The sequence below is a fragment of the Humulus lupulus genome, chromosome 1 (assembly GCF_963169125.1).
Source record: "Humulus lupulus chromosome 1, drHumLupu1.1, whole genome shotgun sequence".
Taxonomy (NCBI): domain Eukaryota; kingdom Viridiplantae; phylum Streptophyta; class Magnoliopsida; order Rosales; family Cannabaceae; genus Humulus; species Humulus lupulus.
Genome location: NC_084793.1, coordinates 77,197,308 through 77,218,579, shown reverse-complemented (window position 1 = coordinate 77,218,579; position 21,272 = coordinate 77,197,308).

Below are 21,272 nucleotides of genomic sequence, written 5' to 3'. Positions count from 1 at the left end.
TAACTTATGATAGAGGAGTCTTCAAGACTTTTAAAGAAACCAAGGATGGCCATGAAATCCAAATGGAGAATGACCATAGATCCAATGTGATGAGCAAGGGCAATGAGGATCTCTTCTTCACATTCGGATAGAAATTCCTTCTTAAAAATCATGCATCAAAGTGGTGTTTGAGTCGGGTGAGCATATTTTGTCTAAGGGCAGTTACTTTGTGGGAAAGGGGTATGTTTGTGATGGAATGATTAAATTTTGTACTCAAGACTCCATTTTGATCATAGTACATATAAGTCTTCATGTTATGCTTGACTTTAATTCTATTACTTTGTGGCATAATAGACTTGCTCTTATATAGCACAATTCAAAGAGTTATTAAATGTGGTTTAATTGTGTATGATGATATTGAACATGATAAATTCAAACTGTGTGTTAAATCCAAAATGGTTAAGAAACCTTATCCTAGTTTTTAAAGAGAAACTAATTTTTTGGATTTGATACATAGTAATTTATGTGAATTGAATGGAATGAAAACTAGAGGTTGACATAGATACTTTCTTACCTTTATTGGTGATTGTTCTAGGTTCACACATTTTTATTTGCTTAAGAATAAATATGAAGCCTTTAGCATGTTTAAATTCTCTAAAGCCGAAGTTGAAAATTAGTTGGAAAAGAAAATCAAAGTAATAAGAAGTGATAGGGGTGGTGAATAATTTTCCAAAGAATTCAATTTATTTTGTGCAATGCATGGTGTAATAAATGAATGTACAACCCCTTATACACCCCAACAAAATGGTATAGCGAAAAGAAAGATTGAACATTTGTTGAAATGATTAACGCTATGCTTTTGCATGCAAATTTGAGTTTTGTATTATGGGGAGAAGCTTTGCTATCCACTTGTCATATTATAAACTGGTTTCATTTAAAAAAGAATCAAACTTCACCATATGAGACAGGGAATGTAATATCCGCTTCCTTTAGTGAGTGGTATTTTGGTAATTTTTCTTGCGTCCAAAGAATCATGGTAAATTTTGTGTTTATGGAATATGTGATATGTTATGTATGATTGTTATGTATAATTTATGCTATAAACCTGTCAATTCAATTGCACAAGTGTTCCTTCAAGTGTTATGGGCCAAAAGGATATAATAATTGAGTTATGGGGGTCAAAGTAGAATTACAAGTTTTATGGTAGTAATTGTAATTTATTAAAACAATTAGCTTAAGGAAAATTACTAAAAATGACATAAGTGAATGCATAAGGACGTTTAGCTGGGGGATAGGATGGTAATTTTGCATTTTATTATTATTAAGAATTAATAAAATATGGGAAATAAAGATTAGGCTTACACATTGTTAGTCACATTTTTTTTTACGAAGTAGGTTTTCAGATCAAGAGGCTTTCCATTCATTCTTGATCTAGACATTTTGGGGATAAAGGAATTTGAGGAGGACCTTGGTAGTGGATTAGACGAATTAGAAGTGGATATTTAGGCAAGGAATTGGGATTGGTGGCTTAAACATTAATATGTAAGTTCTTTAAACTATGTTATTTAAGTTAGACTTAAGTTTTGATGATGAAAAGGGTCAATGATTGTGTTATTGATTAATTGATATTTATTAGTTGTCTAAGGTTGATTTTATTTATGCTATAAGTGTTAGAAACATGTTAGGCTGCTTGAATTGGTGATTTGCATCGAAACTTTATGAATTAGGGTTAGAATTGCAATTGCGATTCTAGAATCCCCGATGAACACGGCCGCGCTGGTTTCCTAAAAATAATGATTTTGGTTCTTGTTTTCTTTTAACTATAATATGGTTTCTTTTGGTTAGGCATTTTGTGTAACAAGGTTTTAGGACTTTCTTAAGGATATATTGGGTATGGATTAACCTTAGGAAGGACATGGGTGTATTCCTAATATGTTTTTGGGTGGGCATGAATTTAAAGATGTTGATGATATATGTTATGTCTAGGCTCGGTAAGGATAGCTGAAGTACCCGACGGGAATGAATCGTTTATGTTCATGGGAGCAGCGATGGGATTAAGGATTCCAATTATTTCAGCATTGGAAGTTGGGAAGATGATGCAACATGGATGTATTGGGTTCTTTTCGAGTGTGGTTGACACTGAAAAAACTGAAACGCAACGACCGGAAGATACAAGGATAGTACGTGACTACTTGGATGTTTTTTGCATGAGTTACCAGGATTGCCACCACATCGAGAGATCAAGTTTATGATCAAACTAGAACCAGAAACAACACTAATTTCACGAGCACCCTATGGAATGGCACCGATGGAACCAAAGGAGTTGAAAATTAAGCTGCAAGAATTACTCGACTTGGGATTCATTAGGCCCAGTTACTCACCGTAGGAAGCACCAGTAATGTTTGTGAAGAAGAAGGATGAATCAATGAATATGTGCATTGATTACAGGGAGCAAAACAAGGTTATGATGAAGAACAAGTACCTTTTACCAAGAATAAACGATCTTTTTGATCAACTTCAAGGGAACACAGTTGTTGACCCGCGATTTGGCCAACTGACACGGAGTCAGAATATGCTTGATATTAATGAAAGTAATGAGAAGAACGTAATGAAAAAAGTAAATAAGACACAGTATTTTATAGTGGTTCGGCCCCAGGATCTGGTAATGACCTACGTCCACTTAGGTTGATATTGATATAAAAATCAGATGAGTGATCAAAGAACTTGGGTTCAATGAGTTTCACTAATCTCTAAAGAACAATACAATCTTACTAGGAGAATTACTATAGTCTCGAATGATTCTAAAGCCAAAAGTCCTCTCCCTTGAGCTATCTCTTCCTATTTATAGGCTCAAGGGGGATTACAAAAGATTGTTACAGATATTCTCTCCTGCATAATCGGATACTCAGGAGATTGTGTGAGATAAATTCGGGATTCAAAAAGATCTTCCCATTAATGTTGCCTTGTACACGGAACTATCGACCAGACTGGTCGCAGGTAAGACAGGTTCGTACTGCTTCCAATGAGACTTCTGGTCGATACTCTAGTAGAACGTTTCCAGGTGTCAGCCACGTGTCCAGGGATCACTTACCACGTCATCAATGCTAATTTTTTGGATAACATTTGCCCCCAAGTTTATTTACCACGAACAGTAAATAAAATTTTGAACGAACGACTCTTCGGTAACCCCACCTGACGTGTCAGAACCCTTCGTGTCTTCTTGAAAAAAGTAACCTTTCTCTGTCCAATCACGTCCTTTCGGTTCCCCAGAAAAGATTTTGACGGCCATCCCGCTTCCCCATACTTTGAAAAAAGGGAAACTGATGATTACATCTTTTTAATGCCACAGACAAACTTATATAAGACATTCGAAGTCTTTATTTTCTTTTTACGCACGCCATCGTCTCCACAAGAAAACCTAAAATCCAGAGCCCTTAACGTTCCTGAAGACCGTTCCATCTGCACTTTCAGAACCCCATCCGAGAGCTCCTTAATCTCCGAAGACCTTTCTTCCATCTCCACGATCACTCTTCTTGGTAAGTTTTCGAGTTCCCACGCTTTGGATTTTTCGTGGTGCATGCTTCTAAATGTGTACTATTTCTGGTTTGAGATGCTTGTAGACAGAATATTTTGTAGGCAAAATAGGGTTACGAGTTAGTTTAAAATTCAGGATCATGCTTTTTAGGACGTAAAATCGAAGTAAAAGTTCGATCTTTAAGCTAGTTGAAAAACAAGTTTTTCCCGCCCTAAGGGGAGTTGAAAAAGCTTTTTCAGAAATTTTTTTTACTTTCACCCTTTGATCAGTTTTTCAAACTGTTCGTGTAGAAAAATTTAGCTTTTTGTTAGAATGCTGTTGTATAAAAACTTAATTTTTATACTCGACCAGCGCTATTCTAAAATGCTCTTAAAAGTTTTCTATCCTCACCTCCCCATTCTTCTGTATGCAGACTTTAATGCCAGATTTGTGGGGAGGTGAAAGGCCTATTGACGACGACCTTTTCGCCCAACTGCTTGAGGGAGAAGAACAACCAGTTGACGGTGTCCACAAGATCCCTTTTTCGCGATCCTCTTCCAGACCCCATTCTTCTCTTCCAATGGCCCGTTCCAAATCTTCAGGCAAGAAAAGACCCGAGTCTGAAAACAACCCAAATTCTCCTGCTCGACCTGATTCGCAGGCAAGGGCTCCCTCGACCAGCGGTCGAGAAAATCTTGCTCCTGACCCTAATATCCAAATCAGGGCCAGCCCTCGCCATCAGAACTTGCCTGATGTCGAGTGGTATACTTCCCCGGCTAGTTCAGTGACTCTTCGGATGATTTGCTAACTGCTTAAGGAGATTCCCTCTCACAGGGGTTTCCATTATACATCCTGCCACAGACCAGAGGGCTAACCTCCCCGGAGGTGTCAACAACACCTGGTCTCGGTATCCTATTGAGGCGGGAGCTTATCTCCCTCTTCATCCCTTTTTTGTGGGGGTGGCCAATTATTTTGGTGTCGCCCCCTTCCAAATAACTCCAATCGGATATAGAATGCTGGCCGCACTCTATATCCTGTATAAACTTAAGAAATTGCCAGAACCTTCACCCCACGAGGTCAACTATCTCTTTGACCTCAAGTCTAACCCGCAACAACACGGAATGGGTTTCTTCCATTTTTGTCACCAGGAAACCAATCGAACATTCCTGAGTGACACTACGCATATATCTAATGTGGGGCAGTATAATAAGGAGTACTTCCTTACACCGGACATATCCAGCAACAACCTGGCCTTCGCACGAGGAGGTAAGCGCCGTTTCTGACTGGTCGATACTTTTACTTAAGGTGTCTCCTTTCGTTTTTCTTAAACTGTAATCTGTTTTTCAGGCCCATGGTTACGTCCAACCCCAACACCAGACATGGTGTTGAGGTCTAATACTCTGGCCAGGATGTCCGACGCAGCAAAAAGCATCAAGATCCTGGTGACTGAAGAAAACTTGAGGCGGTCTGGCCTCCTGGCTCCTCGCCATGAAACTAGAGGGTCTGTGGTGGACGAAGCCACTGCCGAGGGGGTTCTCGAGCAGCAACCTCCTGTGTCTCCTCCTCCTCGGAGGCCAACGGGGATTACTATTAGGGAGCCCACGAGCAATCCTTCCGCAGAAAGGCCTTCTGCTCCCCAAGGCAAGGGGAAACAAAAGGCCAAAGAGCCAGCTGTGGACTTGGGAGAGTCCTCTGATGAGAACGGTAACACTATTTTACTTTTAAATGGTTTGCCAATTCCCTATCATTTGTTCGACGGGGAAGGAAACTTTACATATACTCCAAAATTAGGGCCAGACTTCTTCATGCCAGATAATGAGTATATGACTAATAGAGTCAATAGTGTAGCGACCAGTAGTTGTAGCTTGGGTATTCACTTTGTTACCTCTTTTCTGTTGTATAATAACTTTTCACTTGCCTCTTGTCTTATCATTTTCTTGTGTTTACTTGCATGCAGACATGGCCACTCCCAACATTTTTGACATGTATCAGGCTGAGGAGGAGGAGGAAGTTCCTCAACTCCAACGGAGGTCCAAGAGGAGAACTGGTGAATCCAGCCGAGGTCCTCCAGCCAAGAATGGTCGAACAGAAGACCTTCCCAAGGACGGGCCAACTGGGCAAACTTCTGAGCCAACTGGGCAGACTCATCCACCAACTCCTTCTGAGAAGCAGACCCCTCCTGCCCCATCCAACCCTCCGGATGTGCCTGCCAGAGAGGAAATTACTCGTGAAGAAGCTCTCGGGGCCAAACTCATGAGTCATACCCTTCGATCAGCCAGGGATCGCCTTGACCGCATTGGCAAAGGTGACCGTGTCAGAGATGCAATGGTCGAGGCTGAAAACATGGGGGCCGACCAGGTTCTGAACAGGGCCCTGAATGAAATCTCCAGCGTGAGTATTTCTTCACTTTTTAAGCCTTAGTCTTTTATTCTTCACGGCAGGTTCTAACTCTTTCCTTTGTTCACAGGCCTTGCTATCTGCTATCACTGCTCGTACCCGTATCTAGGCTTCCATCGAGAAGGCCAAGGCAAAGGCCACTGAGAGGCATCAAGTGAAGGCAGCTGAGGAGCTTTCGGCTGCAGAGGCTAGGCACGCCAAGGAGTTGGAGGCAATGGCTCAAGAAAGGGATGCTGCGGTGACCAAATTGTCAGAGGCTGAAGCTGCAAAAGATGCCGCGGTAAAGATGAGGCAGCAGTATCGAGAGTCCAACCAAACTCATCTTCATGAGATCAAGCATTTGGGAGAGACACTCAAGTCCAAAGATGAGGCTATTGTCACTCTTGAAGGCAAGGTGAAGCAGCTGGAGCTTGACAACTCCAAAAATCTTGAAAAGTACAAGAGGACGACGCTCCGATGTTTCTACAACTTCTGGAAACATAATCTGGGTGCCGACTTTAGCTATCTTTCGAAGGAAGTCAGGACTGCTGAGTTGGCTCGTTGCACTGCCCAATTGGCCGAAGAGGAGGCAAGATTGAGGATCCCTGCCTCTCCAAGCATTGTTGGTGTAGAAGAAGAAGAAGTTGTTGAGGACACGACCAACCAGGATACTGCCCAGGACCCTCTGACCCCAAATGCCTCTTAAACTTTCCATTTATTTTTTTCTTTCTTTTTGGCTACACGACCCACAGGTCGTGATGTAAAGACAATATATTTTCATTTTAAACTTTGCTGCACGGGCAGTAAATCTTTTTCCTTTTACTTGAACAGTTACATCCAAGCAGCGATGCTTGCGGTGTAAAGGCTTAAATCTTGATGCTATAATATCTTTATTTATTATAACATTTTTCTGAATGACCGAACTTAGCATAGTACTTTGGCATGATTTAACAAAACATAAATTTTGAAAAATACTCTAAGTACTGTAGCATGCTTTCACTCATTTTGTTCATGTGTTTACATACCTTGGGAGTATGCTTTGCTATCGATGTGCCTTATATACCCCCTAAGTGATCGAGGAGCTTTAGGTCCTTGGTCACTTGCCCTGACCATGGCTTGTTCGAACATTCCTGTTCGTATGAAAAATGATACTAGTAATACAGCAAAACAACACACATAATGAACAAATACTTGTAAACGTAAATTCACAATGGTTGGCAAGAATGACTGGCTGCGCACATTCCCTTATAATCTCGTTTTAAAAATGGACTAAACATGCCTTTACGAGTGATTCTATAATAGAACCTTACATATACGAGCAGTTAGCCATACAACGTGGCTAACCCTCTTTGCAAAACTTGTAAAAATTGAAATTTAATACAAGCTAGTCCTTTAAAAAGGGTTGTTTACTGATAATACTTGCGCAGGTGTTCTCCATTCCAATAGCGGGGAACGAGATTTCCATTTAAGCGTGCAAGTTTGTATGTGCCTGGATGAAGGACTTCTTCAATTTGGTAAGGTCCTTCCCAATTGGGTCCGAGCACTCCAGCAATAGGGTTGCGGGTATTTAAGAAAACTCGTCGTAACACCAAGTCACCGACGTTGAATTTTCTTTCTTTAACTTTGGAGTTAAAGTACTGGGCGACTTTTTGCTGATATGCAACAACTCGGAGTTGAGATTTCTCTCGTATCTCATCGATTGAGTCTAGGGACTCCATCATTAGCTGGCTGTTCCTATTCTTGTCGTAAGTCAAACGCCGATGTGAGGGGGGATCTAACTCAACAGGCAACATGGCCTCATACCCATAGGCTAAGGAAAATGGAGTATGTCCTGTTGCTGTTCGGTGAGATGTTCTATACGACCAGAGGACTTCAGGCAACTGCTCTGGCCATGCTCCTTTAGCCTCTTCAAGTCTTTTCTTCAGGGTGTCCTCAAGAGTTTTGTTCACAACTTTGACTTGCCCATTCGCCTGGGGGTGTGCGACTGAAGAAAAGCTTTTAATAACTCCATGCCTCTCGCAGAAATCGGTGAATAAATCGCTGTCAAACTGGGTCCCATTGTCTGAAACTATCTTTCTGGGCAAACCATATCGACAGACAATGTTCTTGATGACAAAGTCGAGAACTTTCTTGGTCGTGATGGTTGCGAGTGGTTCAGCCTCGACCCCTTTGGTGAAGTAATCAACTGCCACAACTGCGTACTTTACTCCACCTTTCCCTGTAGGCAGGGATCCAATCAAATCTACCCCCCATACTGCAAAAGGCCATGGACTCTGCATTTGTTTCAATTCGTTTGGAGCTGCTTGTGGAATCTTGGAATACCTTTAACATTTGTCACATCTTCGTACATATTCCACCGAATCCTCGTTCATCGTTGGCCAGAAGTAGCCCTGCCTTAGAATCTTTTTTGCCAAACTCTGCCCCCCAGCGTGATCCCCGCAGAAGCCTTCATGCACCTCTTTCATGAGTTCCTTAGCTTTTTCTGGTGTAACGCACCTGAGTAGTGGCATCGAATATCCTCTTTGGTACATCACACCATCGACCAGTATGTATCTAGCAGCTCGCCTTTGTAGAGTCCTAGCCTTGTTCCTATCTGTTGGCAGCGTACCGTTCATCAGATACTCCAAGAAAGGACCCATCCACGTATCTTCCATCCGAATCTCCATGATGGACTCAGCTGCTTGTATGCTCGGCTTACTCAGTCTTTCTACTGGCACAATGTTCAACGTGTCAGCATCCTTTGCGCTCGTGAGTTTGGCTAAGGCATCTGCGTTTGAATTCTGATCTCGTGGGATTTGCTGGAGGGTGTACTTCGTGAACTGGGCTAACAAGTCTTTTGTTTTACTTAAGTAGGCCACCATTTTCAAGCCTCGCGCTTGGTATTCTCCCAGAACCTGATTCACCACTAGCTGTGAATCACTGTAGATATCAAGCGTCTTTATGCTTATATCCTTTGCCATTCTCTATCCAGCGAGGAGTGCTTCGTATTCCGCTTCATTGTTTGATGCAGTGAAGTCGAACCTAATGGCGCAGTGAAATTGATGCCCTTCCGGCGTTATCAATATCACTCCCGCTCCAGCGTGGGATTCGTTGGATGAGCCATCCGTGAATAGCTTCCACGAAAGAGTTTTATCTTAAGACACAGGTGCTTCATGCTGCTCGCACTGCTCGCTGTATGGGAGTTCGGTGAACTCTGCAATAAGATCGGCCAAGACTTGTCCTTTTACTACTGCTCGTGGTGAATAAGTTATATCAAACTGCCCTAGTTCGACTGCCCATTTTAACAATCGCCCCGCCGCCTCAGGTTTTTGGAGGACTTGCCGAAGGGGCTGGTCAGTTAGAACTGTGATGGGATGGGCTTGGAAGTAAGGACGTAACTTTCTAGAGGCTAGAATTAGGCAATATGCTAACCTTTTGATTGTCGGATATCGTAATTCTGCACCGATCAACCTCTTGCTGACATAATAGACTGCTTTCTGTACTCCTTTTTCCTCCCGTAAAAGTACCGCGCTAGCAGCAACTTCGGTAGTCGCCAGATAAATGAACAAAGTTTCTCCTTCGATCGGCTTCGACAAGATGGGAGGTTGTGCCATATGAGCTTTCAACGCCTGGAATGCTTGCTCGTAGTCTTCCGTCCATTCAAACTTCTTATTCCCACTAAGTAGATTGAAGAATGGGACGTACTTGTCTGTTGATTTCGAAATGAATCTACTTAGGGCCGCGATCCTCCCGGTCAAACTTTGTACATCTTTGATCTTTTCTGGCGACTTCATGTCGATCAGGGTTTTTATCTTGTCGGGATTGGCCTCGATTCCTCTTGAGTTCACGATAAATCCCAAAAACTTCCCTGATCCGACTCCAAAGGAACACTTGAGGGGATTCTACTTCATCAGGTACTTGTTTAACACATCAAAGCACTCTTGTAAATCCCTCACATGTCCTTCTGCCTTCTTAGACTTTACCAGCATGTCATCCACGTATACCTCCATGTTTACACCGATTAGCTCCTTAAACATGTGGTTGACAAGCCGTTGATAAGTCGCACCTGCGTTTTTCAGTCCGAAGGGCATTACTTTGTAACAGTACAAGCCCGTATCGGTCCGAAAGCTGGTGTGATCCTCATCAGGGGGATGCATGCTAATCTGGTTGTAGCCTGAATATGCATCCATGAAAGAGAGGATATCATGTCCTGCAGTAGCATCGACCAGCTGGTCTATCCTTGGGAGTGGGAAGCAGTCTTTTGGGCAGGCTTTATTGAGGTCTGTAAAATCCACACAGGTCCGCCACTTGTCGTTAGGCTTGGGGACCAGCACCGGATTGGAGACCCATGTCGGATAAAAAGCCACCCGTATGAACCCATTCTCTTTTAGCCTTTCGACTTCTTCTTTTAAGGCTCGTGATCTGTCTTTATCAAGCAACCTTCTCTTTTGTTGCACGAGTGGAAAGGTTTTGTCTATATTCAGGACATGGCTGATTACTGCAGGATCTATCCCAACCATGTCTTTATGCGACCAGGCGAAGACCTCCTGGTTTTTTCGCAGGAATTCCACCAGTGCGTGCTTCGTGGTAGGCTCTAAGTTTTTCCCAACCTTTACGACTTTGGTTGGGTCTTCTTTGTCGAGTTGGACCTCCTCCAGGTCCTCGACGGGTCCAACATTTTCTTCAAAATCCCCAAAGCGAGGATCCAGATCTCTATCCTCACTTTGGGCAACACCCTATTTGGTGACTTCATCACCGGATTGGGCTTGCATATCAACTGCCATCTGCAATCTATCTGGGGTAGTGCTCCTCGACGTTCCAATTTTCGCCTTTGTGATCGAGGCATTGTAGCACTCCCTGGCTTCCCTTTGGTTTCCCAAAATGCGTCCTACCCCCGCGTCTGCCGGGAACTTCATGGCTAGGTGCCACATAGAGATGACGGCCCGTAGATGAACCAGTATGGGCCTTCCAATAACGGCGTTGTACACCAAAGGACAATCGACCACTACAAAAGTGGCGAGTAATGTCCTTTTTGCAGGCGCTGTACCCGTCGTTACTGGGAGTTTGATCAATCCGGCTGGGGCGAGTCCTTCTCCAGAGAAGCCGTATATTGTTTGATTGCAGGGCTCCAAGTCCTTCATGGACAATTTCATGCGTTCCAGCGTTGAATTATACAGGATGTTTACTGAACTTCCTGTATCGACCAGTACTCTCTTCACCATCATATTGGCCATCTGGACCACGACCAGCGGATCGGAATGTGGGAACCGGACGTGTTGGGCATCACCATCAGAGAAAGTTATCTCACCTTCCTCTGACCGAGCCTTTTTTGGTGCACGGTCCTCCACAGTCATCATCTCGATGTCCTGGTCGTGGCGTAGAGTCCGAGCATATCGTTCTCTGGCCTTTCCGCTATTTCCCGCGAGGTGCGGGCTTCCACAGATGGTTAAGAGTGTTCCAGCCACGGGGGCAGGCTGTAATGGTGGCGAGCGTTGGCGTGTGGACGCCTGCTCGTTGCCACCCGGAGCTTCTCGTTGGGAATTTCCCGAGGCCCGTACGTATCTTCTCAAGTGTCCTTGTCTAATAAGGAACTCGATTTTGTCTTTTAACTGGTTGCATTCATTAGTGTCATGTCCGTAGTCATTATGGTAACGACAGAACTTGGTGGTGTCTCTTTTTGAAATGTCCTTTCAAATAGGTCCAGGTTTCTTGTAAGGCACACTGGAACTTGTGGCCTGGTAAACCTCTCCCCGACACTCAACGAGGGCAGTGTAGTTAGTGAACCGAGGCTCATAACGATTACCCTTGGCTCGTTTGTTGTCGGAGGTGGAAGGCTCGTTATACGGCCGTTTTCCACCATTCTTGCCATTACCATTGCCGTTCCCATTGCCTTTGCCGTTGCCATTAGGTTTGGAACCATTGGCGGCTTTGGCGGGTTCGGAAGCCTTCTTATCCTTGCCTGAGGGCTTTCCATCGTCGGCAATGGCCTCTTCAAGCTTGATATAGCGATCAACTCGATCCAAAAATTCTTGGGAAGTTCTCACCCCTTCCTTTCGGAGACTCTTCCAGAGGGGAGAACGACGTTTTACTCCTGCAGTTATGGCCATCATCTTCCCTTCGTCCCCGACCATCTTCGCTCCAGCTGCAGCTCGCATAAAACGTTGGATGTAGTCTTTCACTGACTCCCCATCCTGCTGGCGAATTTTGAGTAGCTGGTTTGCTTCGGTCGGGTCTATACGACCAGCATAGAACTGTCCGTAGAACTCCCGTACGAACATTTCCCAGGAAACAATGCTTGCGGGAGGGAATTTGAAGAACCACTCCTGCGCAGCTTCAGAAAGTGTTGCAGGGAAGATCCTGCACCGAGCGTCTTTGGACACTTTCTGAATGTCCATTTGAATTTCAAACTTATTGACATGTGAGACTGGGTCTCCATATCCGTCAAAGTTTGGAAGCGTAGGCATCTTGAATTTGCTGGGAGTTTCGGTGTTAGCTATCCTTTGTACAAAAGGGGTGCCTTTCCTCCTATCGCGATCGATGTATGAAGTCCTTCCCTCGACCAGTTGCTGCACAGCCTGGTTTAGGGCGTCTATCTGGGCCTGCACAGCGTCAGGAATCGCTGTGGCCTCTGTTGCCGGGGGGACGTTCTCGCCATGCCTCTCACGGCGATCATTGAGTACATCTCTCAGGTCCTCTTCTCTTCTCCGCTGCTCGCTACCCCTAGCCGATCGAAGACATTATTTTGTCTGGGCTGCCCCCCAGCATCCTGTCTATTTGGTTGGTCATCTTGGGGTACCTGGCTCCTGCCTTTACCTCTTTCTCCATTCTTCCCACCGGCATTTCCTTTGCCTGAGTCGGCCTCATTGTATCCGTGGCCATCTCTGAACCTCGACTGGCTATGGTGAGATCGATTGTTCCCTCGATGTCTGTTCCTGGCTGAACCATCCCGAGCATTAGAGGGTGGCCTGCGCTGGTCGTGGTGTCCCCGTGCATCATCGTGCCGTGGGGGGCCCCGGACCGCAGAGCCTAACTCTGAGTCCCTCCTGTTGCCAGGAGGATACTGACCTCTGTTTGGTAGGTTCGGCCCATCATCCCTACGGCGCCTAGGGCTGCGAGGCTGATGCTCAGCCCTATTCTGCCTCTGTTGCAGGGGATTACCCCGAGCAGCTTAGGATGGTGGTTGTGCCTCAGGATCCAGTGGGACATCGTCATGGGGCATCTGAGGCTGCTCGGGCCTTTGCGGACTCGAAGGCTGGATCGGTGGGCTTGGATTTGGACCCCTCTGGGGTGGTCCATTCACCGGTTGGTCAGGCTGCGAGGCAGGTGCAGTCTGATTTCTAGCCAATACAATAGCAAGGCTGCCTCGAGGGCTGCCATGGCTTCGCCCTGGCGGCGGTCCACCTCCACCTGCCTTTCGCTTAATTCCGCGCGCTACCGTTCAATCTCCTGCTGCTGCCGCGCCATAACTTCAGCGGCAGTCTCCTGACTGGCTCTCAGACTAGCCAGCTCTTCCTGCAACGTGCCCAGGGTACTCTTCAGCGTTGTATCATCCATTTCCTCCTCCTCAAAGTCCAGTTGTGGCTCATCCTCTGCCATGCTTGCAGGAGGAGGAGGAGGTGGGGGGTTTGACGGTGCAGCGGCGACCGCCTGTCCAGTTTTCTTTCCAGCTTTCGCCATTAGTTTTCTCAACAACGATAAATCAAGCTCTCACTGAAAGCACCAGAATATTGACCCGCGATTTGGCCAACTGACACGGAGTCAGAATATGCTTGATATTAATGAAAGTAATGAGAAGAACGTAATAACAAAAGTAAATAAGACACAGTATTTTATAGTGGTTCGGCCCCAGGATCTGGTAATGACCTACGTCCACTTAGGTTGATATTGATATAAAAATCAGATGAGTGATCAAAGAACTTGGGTTCAATGAGTTTCACTAATCTTTGAAGAACAATACAATCTTACTAGGAGAATTACTATAGTCTCGAATGATTCAAAAGCCAAAAGTCCTCTCCCTTGAGCTATCTCTTCCTATTTATAGGCTCAAGGGGGATTACAAAAGATTGTTACAGATATTCTCTCTTGCATAATCGGATACTCAGGAGATTGTGTGAGATAAATTCAGGATTCACAAAGATCTTCCCATTAATGTTGCCTTGTACGCGAAACTATCGACCAGACTGGTCGCAGGTAAGACAGGTTCGTACTGCTTCCAATGAGACTTCTGGTCGATACTCTAGCAGAACGTTTCCAGGTGTCAGCCACGTGTCCAGGGATCACTTTCCACATCATCAATGCTAATTTTTTGGATAACAACAGTATTTTCAAAGTAGACTTAAGGTCGGGATATCAGCAATTGAGGATTAAAGAAGAGGATATTCCAAAGATGAAATTCTTTACGAGGTATAGGAACTACACAATTTTGGTAATGTCCTTTGGACTTACCAATACCCCAGGTTAAAGGAGAATAAGTTGTACGCGAAATTCAAAAAGTCTAAATTTTGGCTTTCATGAGTGACATTTTTAATACACATTGTAAGCAAGGATGGCATCAAGGTAGACCCAGTAAAGATTGAAGCAGTAAAGGACTAGCCGAACCCAAAAAAATCTATTGAGGTGAGGAGTTTTCTTGAGTTGGCAGGGTATTGCAAGAATTTTGTGGAAGGATTTTCGAAGATTGCCACTCCATTAACAGAGCTGGCAAGAAAAAAATATAAAGTTTGTTTGGACAAAGGAATGTGAATAAAGCTTCCAGGAGCTGAAGGATAAGTTCATCATTACACTCGTGTTAAGTCTCCGACGGACAATGATAAGTTTGCAGTATATTGTGATGCACAAATAAGGACTTGGATCTGTGGTGATGCAAGCTTGAAAAGTATTTTCTTACGCATCAAGGAAGCTGATGGAGAACGAGAAGCACTACCCGACGCATGATCTAGAGTTGGCAGCAGTAGTATTTGCACTTAAAATATGGAGAAATTATCTCTATGGGGAGAAATGTGAAATCTATATGGATCATAAGAGCTTGAAATGCTTCTTTACCCAAAAGGTGGTCAGAATTGGTAAAAGAATATTACTGCAAGATATTTATCATCCAAGAAAGGCGAATGCGGTAGTTGACCCCTTAAGTCATAGGAACAAAGGGAAAGTAGTGGCTATAAGAAATGTCTCTGCTATGTTAATGGAAAAATAGAGCAAGTAGGCAATGATTTGATCGTGGGAGGATTATCTCATTTAACTTTTCACTAGACTCTGAGACGGTCGTGGGAGGTGATGGCCCATAGCCATTTAGGCTCGTGAGAGGAGCTCGCCAATAGGCCCTCGTGATGGGCGACTGGAGCGCGGGGTACCTGGGCCTCGACGCATAGTGAGAGGTGAGATGAGCGACTGGCGCGATCGCTTGGGCCTTGACGAACGACAAGTGGCATGATGGGTGAATGGCGTGCAAGGAGCCTAGCCCTAAATGCTCAGCAAGTGGCAAGATAGGTGACTGGTGCGGTTGCCTGTGTAGTGTGCACGCCTAGCTACTAGTGAGGGGTGTGGTTGCCTATGAGGGGCACTTTTGGTAACTTGCCTTTCCACTTGGGCATTCTCATGGCTTGGATATCTCGGCGCATGGAAAAGTGATCGTTGGACAAGGGTCATCTTCCATAACCACTAGGGCATAACAATTCGGGGTCTTCGGCCTCCTCGCCAATTTCGGGGAATAATAGGTGAGGTAAATTGCATTTTCTTTTTGAATTTGTGTTTGCGGGTTGTCGTGCTTTCATTAACGGAGAGCAGACCCATAACACTTGATTATCTTTGAAAGTCATCAACTATGGACCCTCGACAACCTCCGCGGGCTCAGACTCGGCTGAGGCGGGGAGCAGTCTGTCCTGCCATAGTGGAGTTAGGGTCCTCCTCCAGGCCCGATTCCATCGAGGTCGTTCGGTGAGCTCGCGACATAGCTCCTTCATCAGTTGAGGGTGATTTCACCACCATTCAGTCCGACAGAACCAAGGCTCAGTTGGATCAGATGATCACCTGTCATAGTTTATCAGACATGCCTGAGTACAAGCTTCCAAGGCCTAGTTAGATTGCTGACCATCCTCTTGAGGGTTGGCAAGCGTGTATTCCAAGACATTACGATCTGTGGGCCATACTCTCGCTACATGACTATGTTCTTAAGGCTGCCAATTATTTTAAAGTGGTGCCATTTCAGCTAGTGCCTAATGCTTATCAGGTCATCATCAGGCTTGACATACTGTTTAGGACCATAGGTTGGGAACCTCCTTCGCGCAACGAGATTCACTACCTGTATCACCTTCAGATCAATCCATATGGGAGTAGAACTGACTTTATAATCTTTATGCCCAGAATTGAGTGCCTAACCTGGTGGTCAAGGGGGAGTCTAATGTGGGGAAGTACACTTATACGTACTTTTTCACGAAGGGCATCAATTTTGACCACAAGGCCTTCAGGAGAGTTGGTAAGTTGATTTACTCCCTATTCTTTATAAAACGCTATTTTGAGGTTCTAGCATATTTTCCTCACCAAATGGCATGGGGGCCTCGCCAATCGTGATTGGCGAGCTCCTCACTCATGCGACGAGGGTGGCCTAGAAAGCCCTCTCTTGTTTAACTCTAACGTGTTTGTTATTTTTGTCAGGTACCCTAATCCGTCCGACGGTATGGCCCGACTATAGGGATTGCCTGGAGTATCTTCAGAAATGGGTCCCAGCGGGGTACAAAACCGCTCACATTCTTCTCACTAACGTTAATATGCAGGTCTTCAACTTTCTAGGTGAGAATCAGTCACTAAATCTTACTAGGCCCTCTCCACTAGTCCAGTATGTTGTCCTAAGAGGTTTCCCCATTGTTCATGTTGGGGGTGCCAGTGCTAGAGAGCGTGGAGGCCTAGTTGTCTGTGACATGGGTGGATGAGTGATTGGTGATGGCAAGACCATCTTGGCTGGAAACCACAAGAGGGAGACCCCGGAGGTAGGAGGTTCCTCAACTACACATCCTGCCCATTCTTCAACTCACGTTTTTGCAGTACTTCAGCATTTCCGGCCATCAGCGCTTACAGGGATTTGCCTGCAGTTGGGCCTTCAGACCCTAATTTGGGGGAAATAAGAGTCTTCATAGTCTTCCCTACATGGTCCTTTCTAGTCATAGTGGGTCAATTTCCTAGCTGCTACTTTGGAAGAGCGTGCAACATTAACCTCTTTCTTCCCTATTGGTTCCAGCAACTCCGAGTTTGGGGTAGACAACGAAGCATCCGTGGGGTCTCTGTAACTCCGTACTACCCTAGAGATGTTACCATGTCATTTTAAAATGTATATTTGACTCGCTAATTGAGGTGTTAGACCCAAAAGTGTAGTTAAATTAAAGCAAAGACTCATTTAATAAAACTTCTTTGTGAAAGAGTTAAACTTTCATTAAGATCATAAAAGTGTTACAATGGGATCCCAAAATGTTGTTTAAGATATATTTACAACTCAAAAGCCACTGTACAGTTGACTTAGGCGAAAAAATCAGACATTTACACTTCGTTCCACAAAAGTACCCCAACTGTGGCGACCATGTAGGCCAAACATGTACGCATTTCTCCAAGCCCTCCTACTCATGCTTGGTTGGCCTTTTCCTTGCTCTTACTGGCACCATAGAGCACATGTGAGCCAAGGCCCAACAAGAAAACTTCACCAGCATAACATATAATAATTCATTTCAATAAGTCATAATTAATCAAACATAATAGACAATGCACATATTTCTGGTTTAATTCACAGCTGCAGCCTAAGCCAGTCAAGGTGAGTTACCAGGCACCATGTAACATCCTAAATTACCTAATAAGGCTTAGGGCCTTGATTAGGGGACCAGGATGGAAAATTATGGAGAATTATGTGATTTAATTATGAAATATGTGTTTATGTGATATATATGTGTATCTTTATATGATATATATGTGTATCATTATATGATTACGTGAGTTATATTATAATATGACTAGATATGCATGTGGGCCTGTTTCTTATTAGAAGGGTAATTTTTGTAATTTGGCTCGTTACAAGTATATTTGGAATACATGTGATATATGTGTGAGACCACATTATTATGTGGATATATTTGGGTTACTCGACACGAGGCGATCCTACAGAGCAAGTTAGCGGGAAAGTCACAACGGGACCAATACCCGACTTGGGGTGAGTCAAGGGGTATTTTGGGTATTTAGTACATTACCAGGATATTGAGTAATGGGAATAAATTTTTGAGCCTATATTCGGAGTTAGTGAGATTAGGAGGTAATTTCAGGGATTTCGATCATTTTACCCTCGAGGATGTTTTTTGTACCCTGAGCCTCGAGATTTACTTGGAATAACTTGAACTCTAAGTAACCTCACAAAACACAAAACACAGAAAGTACAAACAATTAGAATTCTCATCAGATCTCTCTCTCCCAACCATTCCCTCACTCACTCTCACATATTTTGGTGTGGATTTCTTGAGGAAAACTAAGGGAATTCAAGGAAATTAAAGGCTTGAATCTATGGTTGGATTGGTTGCAGCTAGGCGATCATTAAACACAGCTAAGGTAAGCCTCAATCCTTGTTTTGAGTGAGTTATGTTTTGGTTTTTCTAGTGTTCTTGAGCTTTGAGGCTTGATTGTGAGTTTTTGGTCAAGTTTTGTTGCTGGTAATATGTTCAAGTTGTTATGGGGTTGAATTATGGTTTTGGAAATTTTTTTGGATGATTTTGGGTAAGATTTGGCTTGAGGAAAAAGCTAGAAATCTAGGATTCGTAGGGTCGCATCGCGATCCTGTTCTTGGGACGCCACGACCTGCGTGCACCCAGGGCCACGGGGATTCGGTTTTGCAGAGGCGCAGCGCGACACAGCAGGTCTGAGTCGCGGAGCGTGTCCCTGGAAATGTAAGGGCTGGGAGCCTCTAACTTGAGGCACATCATGATCCATTAGGGGGCGTCGCGATGTGCATAGGCAGAAATGGCTAAAGTGGGTTTTGAGTGATTAGAACTCAAACCTAAGGGCTCGAGATCAATTCTACTACTCAGTTTAGTAGAATTTGACATCCCGGAGGCTAGGACTCGGTCCAAAAGCCTTTATTCGCTCGTTATTAATGGGATTTTATATTATGGTTGTGACTAGGTTACCGCTAGGAGCTCGGAACTGGGATCGTGCTTGAGGGTCGTTCTTATTATACTTTGCACTCAGACCCGTGGTAAGAAAATGCACCCAATACGTGATGTATGTGATCGTTTATTATGCATACGTGCATGCTTTGTATCCAGATAATTGTTAAGTGATATACGCTTGTTTGCATTATCTGCATAATTAGGGCTGGGCCCCGTTAAGGAACATAGTTAATACTGCGTTTGTATTTAATTGGTTGAGATATATGATTAATATGTATGCATACTTGTATTGTTTGAGGTATGCTTATGTGTGTCTGGTTGTCTGAATATTTGGTTAAGGCATTGACTTATTAGTCAAGGGCGGTAATAGCGCACTGTGTGCTAGTTGAGAGGCTTAGATCTAATCAGGGACGTAGTATTGCGTTGGTCGACCCTATGGTCGTTTGGAAAAGAAATAAAGCGCTTGACTAGCTTTATGGCTAGTTACTTAGAGCTTAGGCAAAGGGCCCCGGGTGACTCTATGGTCACATATCTAGGGTATAGGGCCTTAGGTTAACTCTATTGTCATCTATTCAAGGCAGCAGACCACATAATGATCCTATGATCATTTAACTGTAATTGTATGCATGCATGGGTAGGTTATTATTGTTTGGCATCTGTATTTACTGTTCATACACATGTTTAATTTTTCATGCTGAGCCTCGGCTCATGGGTGCTATGTGGTGTAGGTAAAGGGAAAGGGAAGCTAGACCAGCCATGAGTTGGAGAGCTTCGGTGGCGGCGTGTACATATGTGGCTGCTTGACCACCACGACCAGGGTTACCTTGGAGGAACTAGGGATGTACCCCTTAATCTGCCGCTAAGGTTGGCTTGGCTTGTAACCTTTGAACTATACTAACCTTTTAAATGTTATTTTGGGATCCCATGTATGAATGTAAATATTTTAATGAAATGATTATTCCTTTTAACCAAAAAATTTAACCCTAACCCTTGTCATTAACCCTAGTTACACGTTATAACTAAGGGAATTGACTAGCATGTCTAACACTATTTAAAGTACACAGTGTAACGGTCCTAGATTAGGAGGATGTTACAATTTTGTATCAGAGATGACAAGGTTTAAGGGTTCCTGAGGACTGGTCGGGCATGTAAACTCGCCACTAAAGACAAGCTCGACTCATGGTTTGGCAACTACTTATGTGATTAAGTGCTTAACTTTTTAAATAAATGTAAACGCCTTATTTCCATGTCTTATTAGGGAGCATGAGATATTCTGATAGGGCCTAGTCTTTTTAAATAAAGAATGCTTATTAGAATTGTTATTGCTTGTGAATGCAAAGGAACTGCTTATTAGCGTTGTTATATGGACATGTAGGTCAGGACACACTTATTAGCAATGTTAATTGAACATGCTTATTAGCATTGTTATACATGTATAAATGCTCGAACATGCTTATTTGCATCATTAATTGCTTATGTATGTTAGAAATTCTTATCAACATCGTTATTTGGTGATGAATATCAAGAAGTGCTTATTAGCACCATGATTGAATATATTATGTGTTGGCATGCTTATTAGCATTGCTTCTATTTGTTGTCGGTCTTGGACCGCCAAGCGGCAATAGGTATAGTTATTACTTCCCTAACGACAGTATTGATCACTGCAGAGTGGGATAGTCGTTAGTATGCTTCCCCAAAGGTTAGAGAGGTTGGCTGGCCAAGGAAGAAAATGACCAGGGCCAGGCCCCACCGCAAGCTCCAGAGAACTGGCAACAACTGCTTGCTTATATGCAAGCCAGGTTACGGAGGCAAGAAGATGAGATTTGCCTCTTAAGCAGCAGCAGGTTCCAGCAGGGAAAACAGATGAGATATGTCACTTGATACATCCAGTGGTACCAACAGTAGCACAACCTCAGGCAGTGGAAAACATATGGGAACCCCTGTATGAGAGGTTCAGGAAATAACACCTTCCGATTTTTTAGGACAACTCAGACCCACTAAAGGCTGAGCAGTGGATGACAATGATAACCACCATCCTGGATTTCATAACGGTAGGTGGTAATGAGACAGTGGCCTGTGCCACTAATATGTTTCAGGAGGATGCTTGAATATGGTGGGGGGTGGTATCCCAGACAAGTAATGTAAGTGCTATGGAATGGGAATAATTCAGAACTCTGTTTAATGAGAAATACTATGATGCAATTAGAGTTATGAAGGCCGAAGAGTTCAGCAAGTTACTTTAGGGCACATGTCACTGACCGATTATGCTTTGAAGTATGATAGATTGGCAA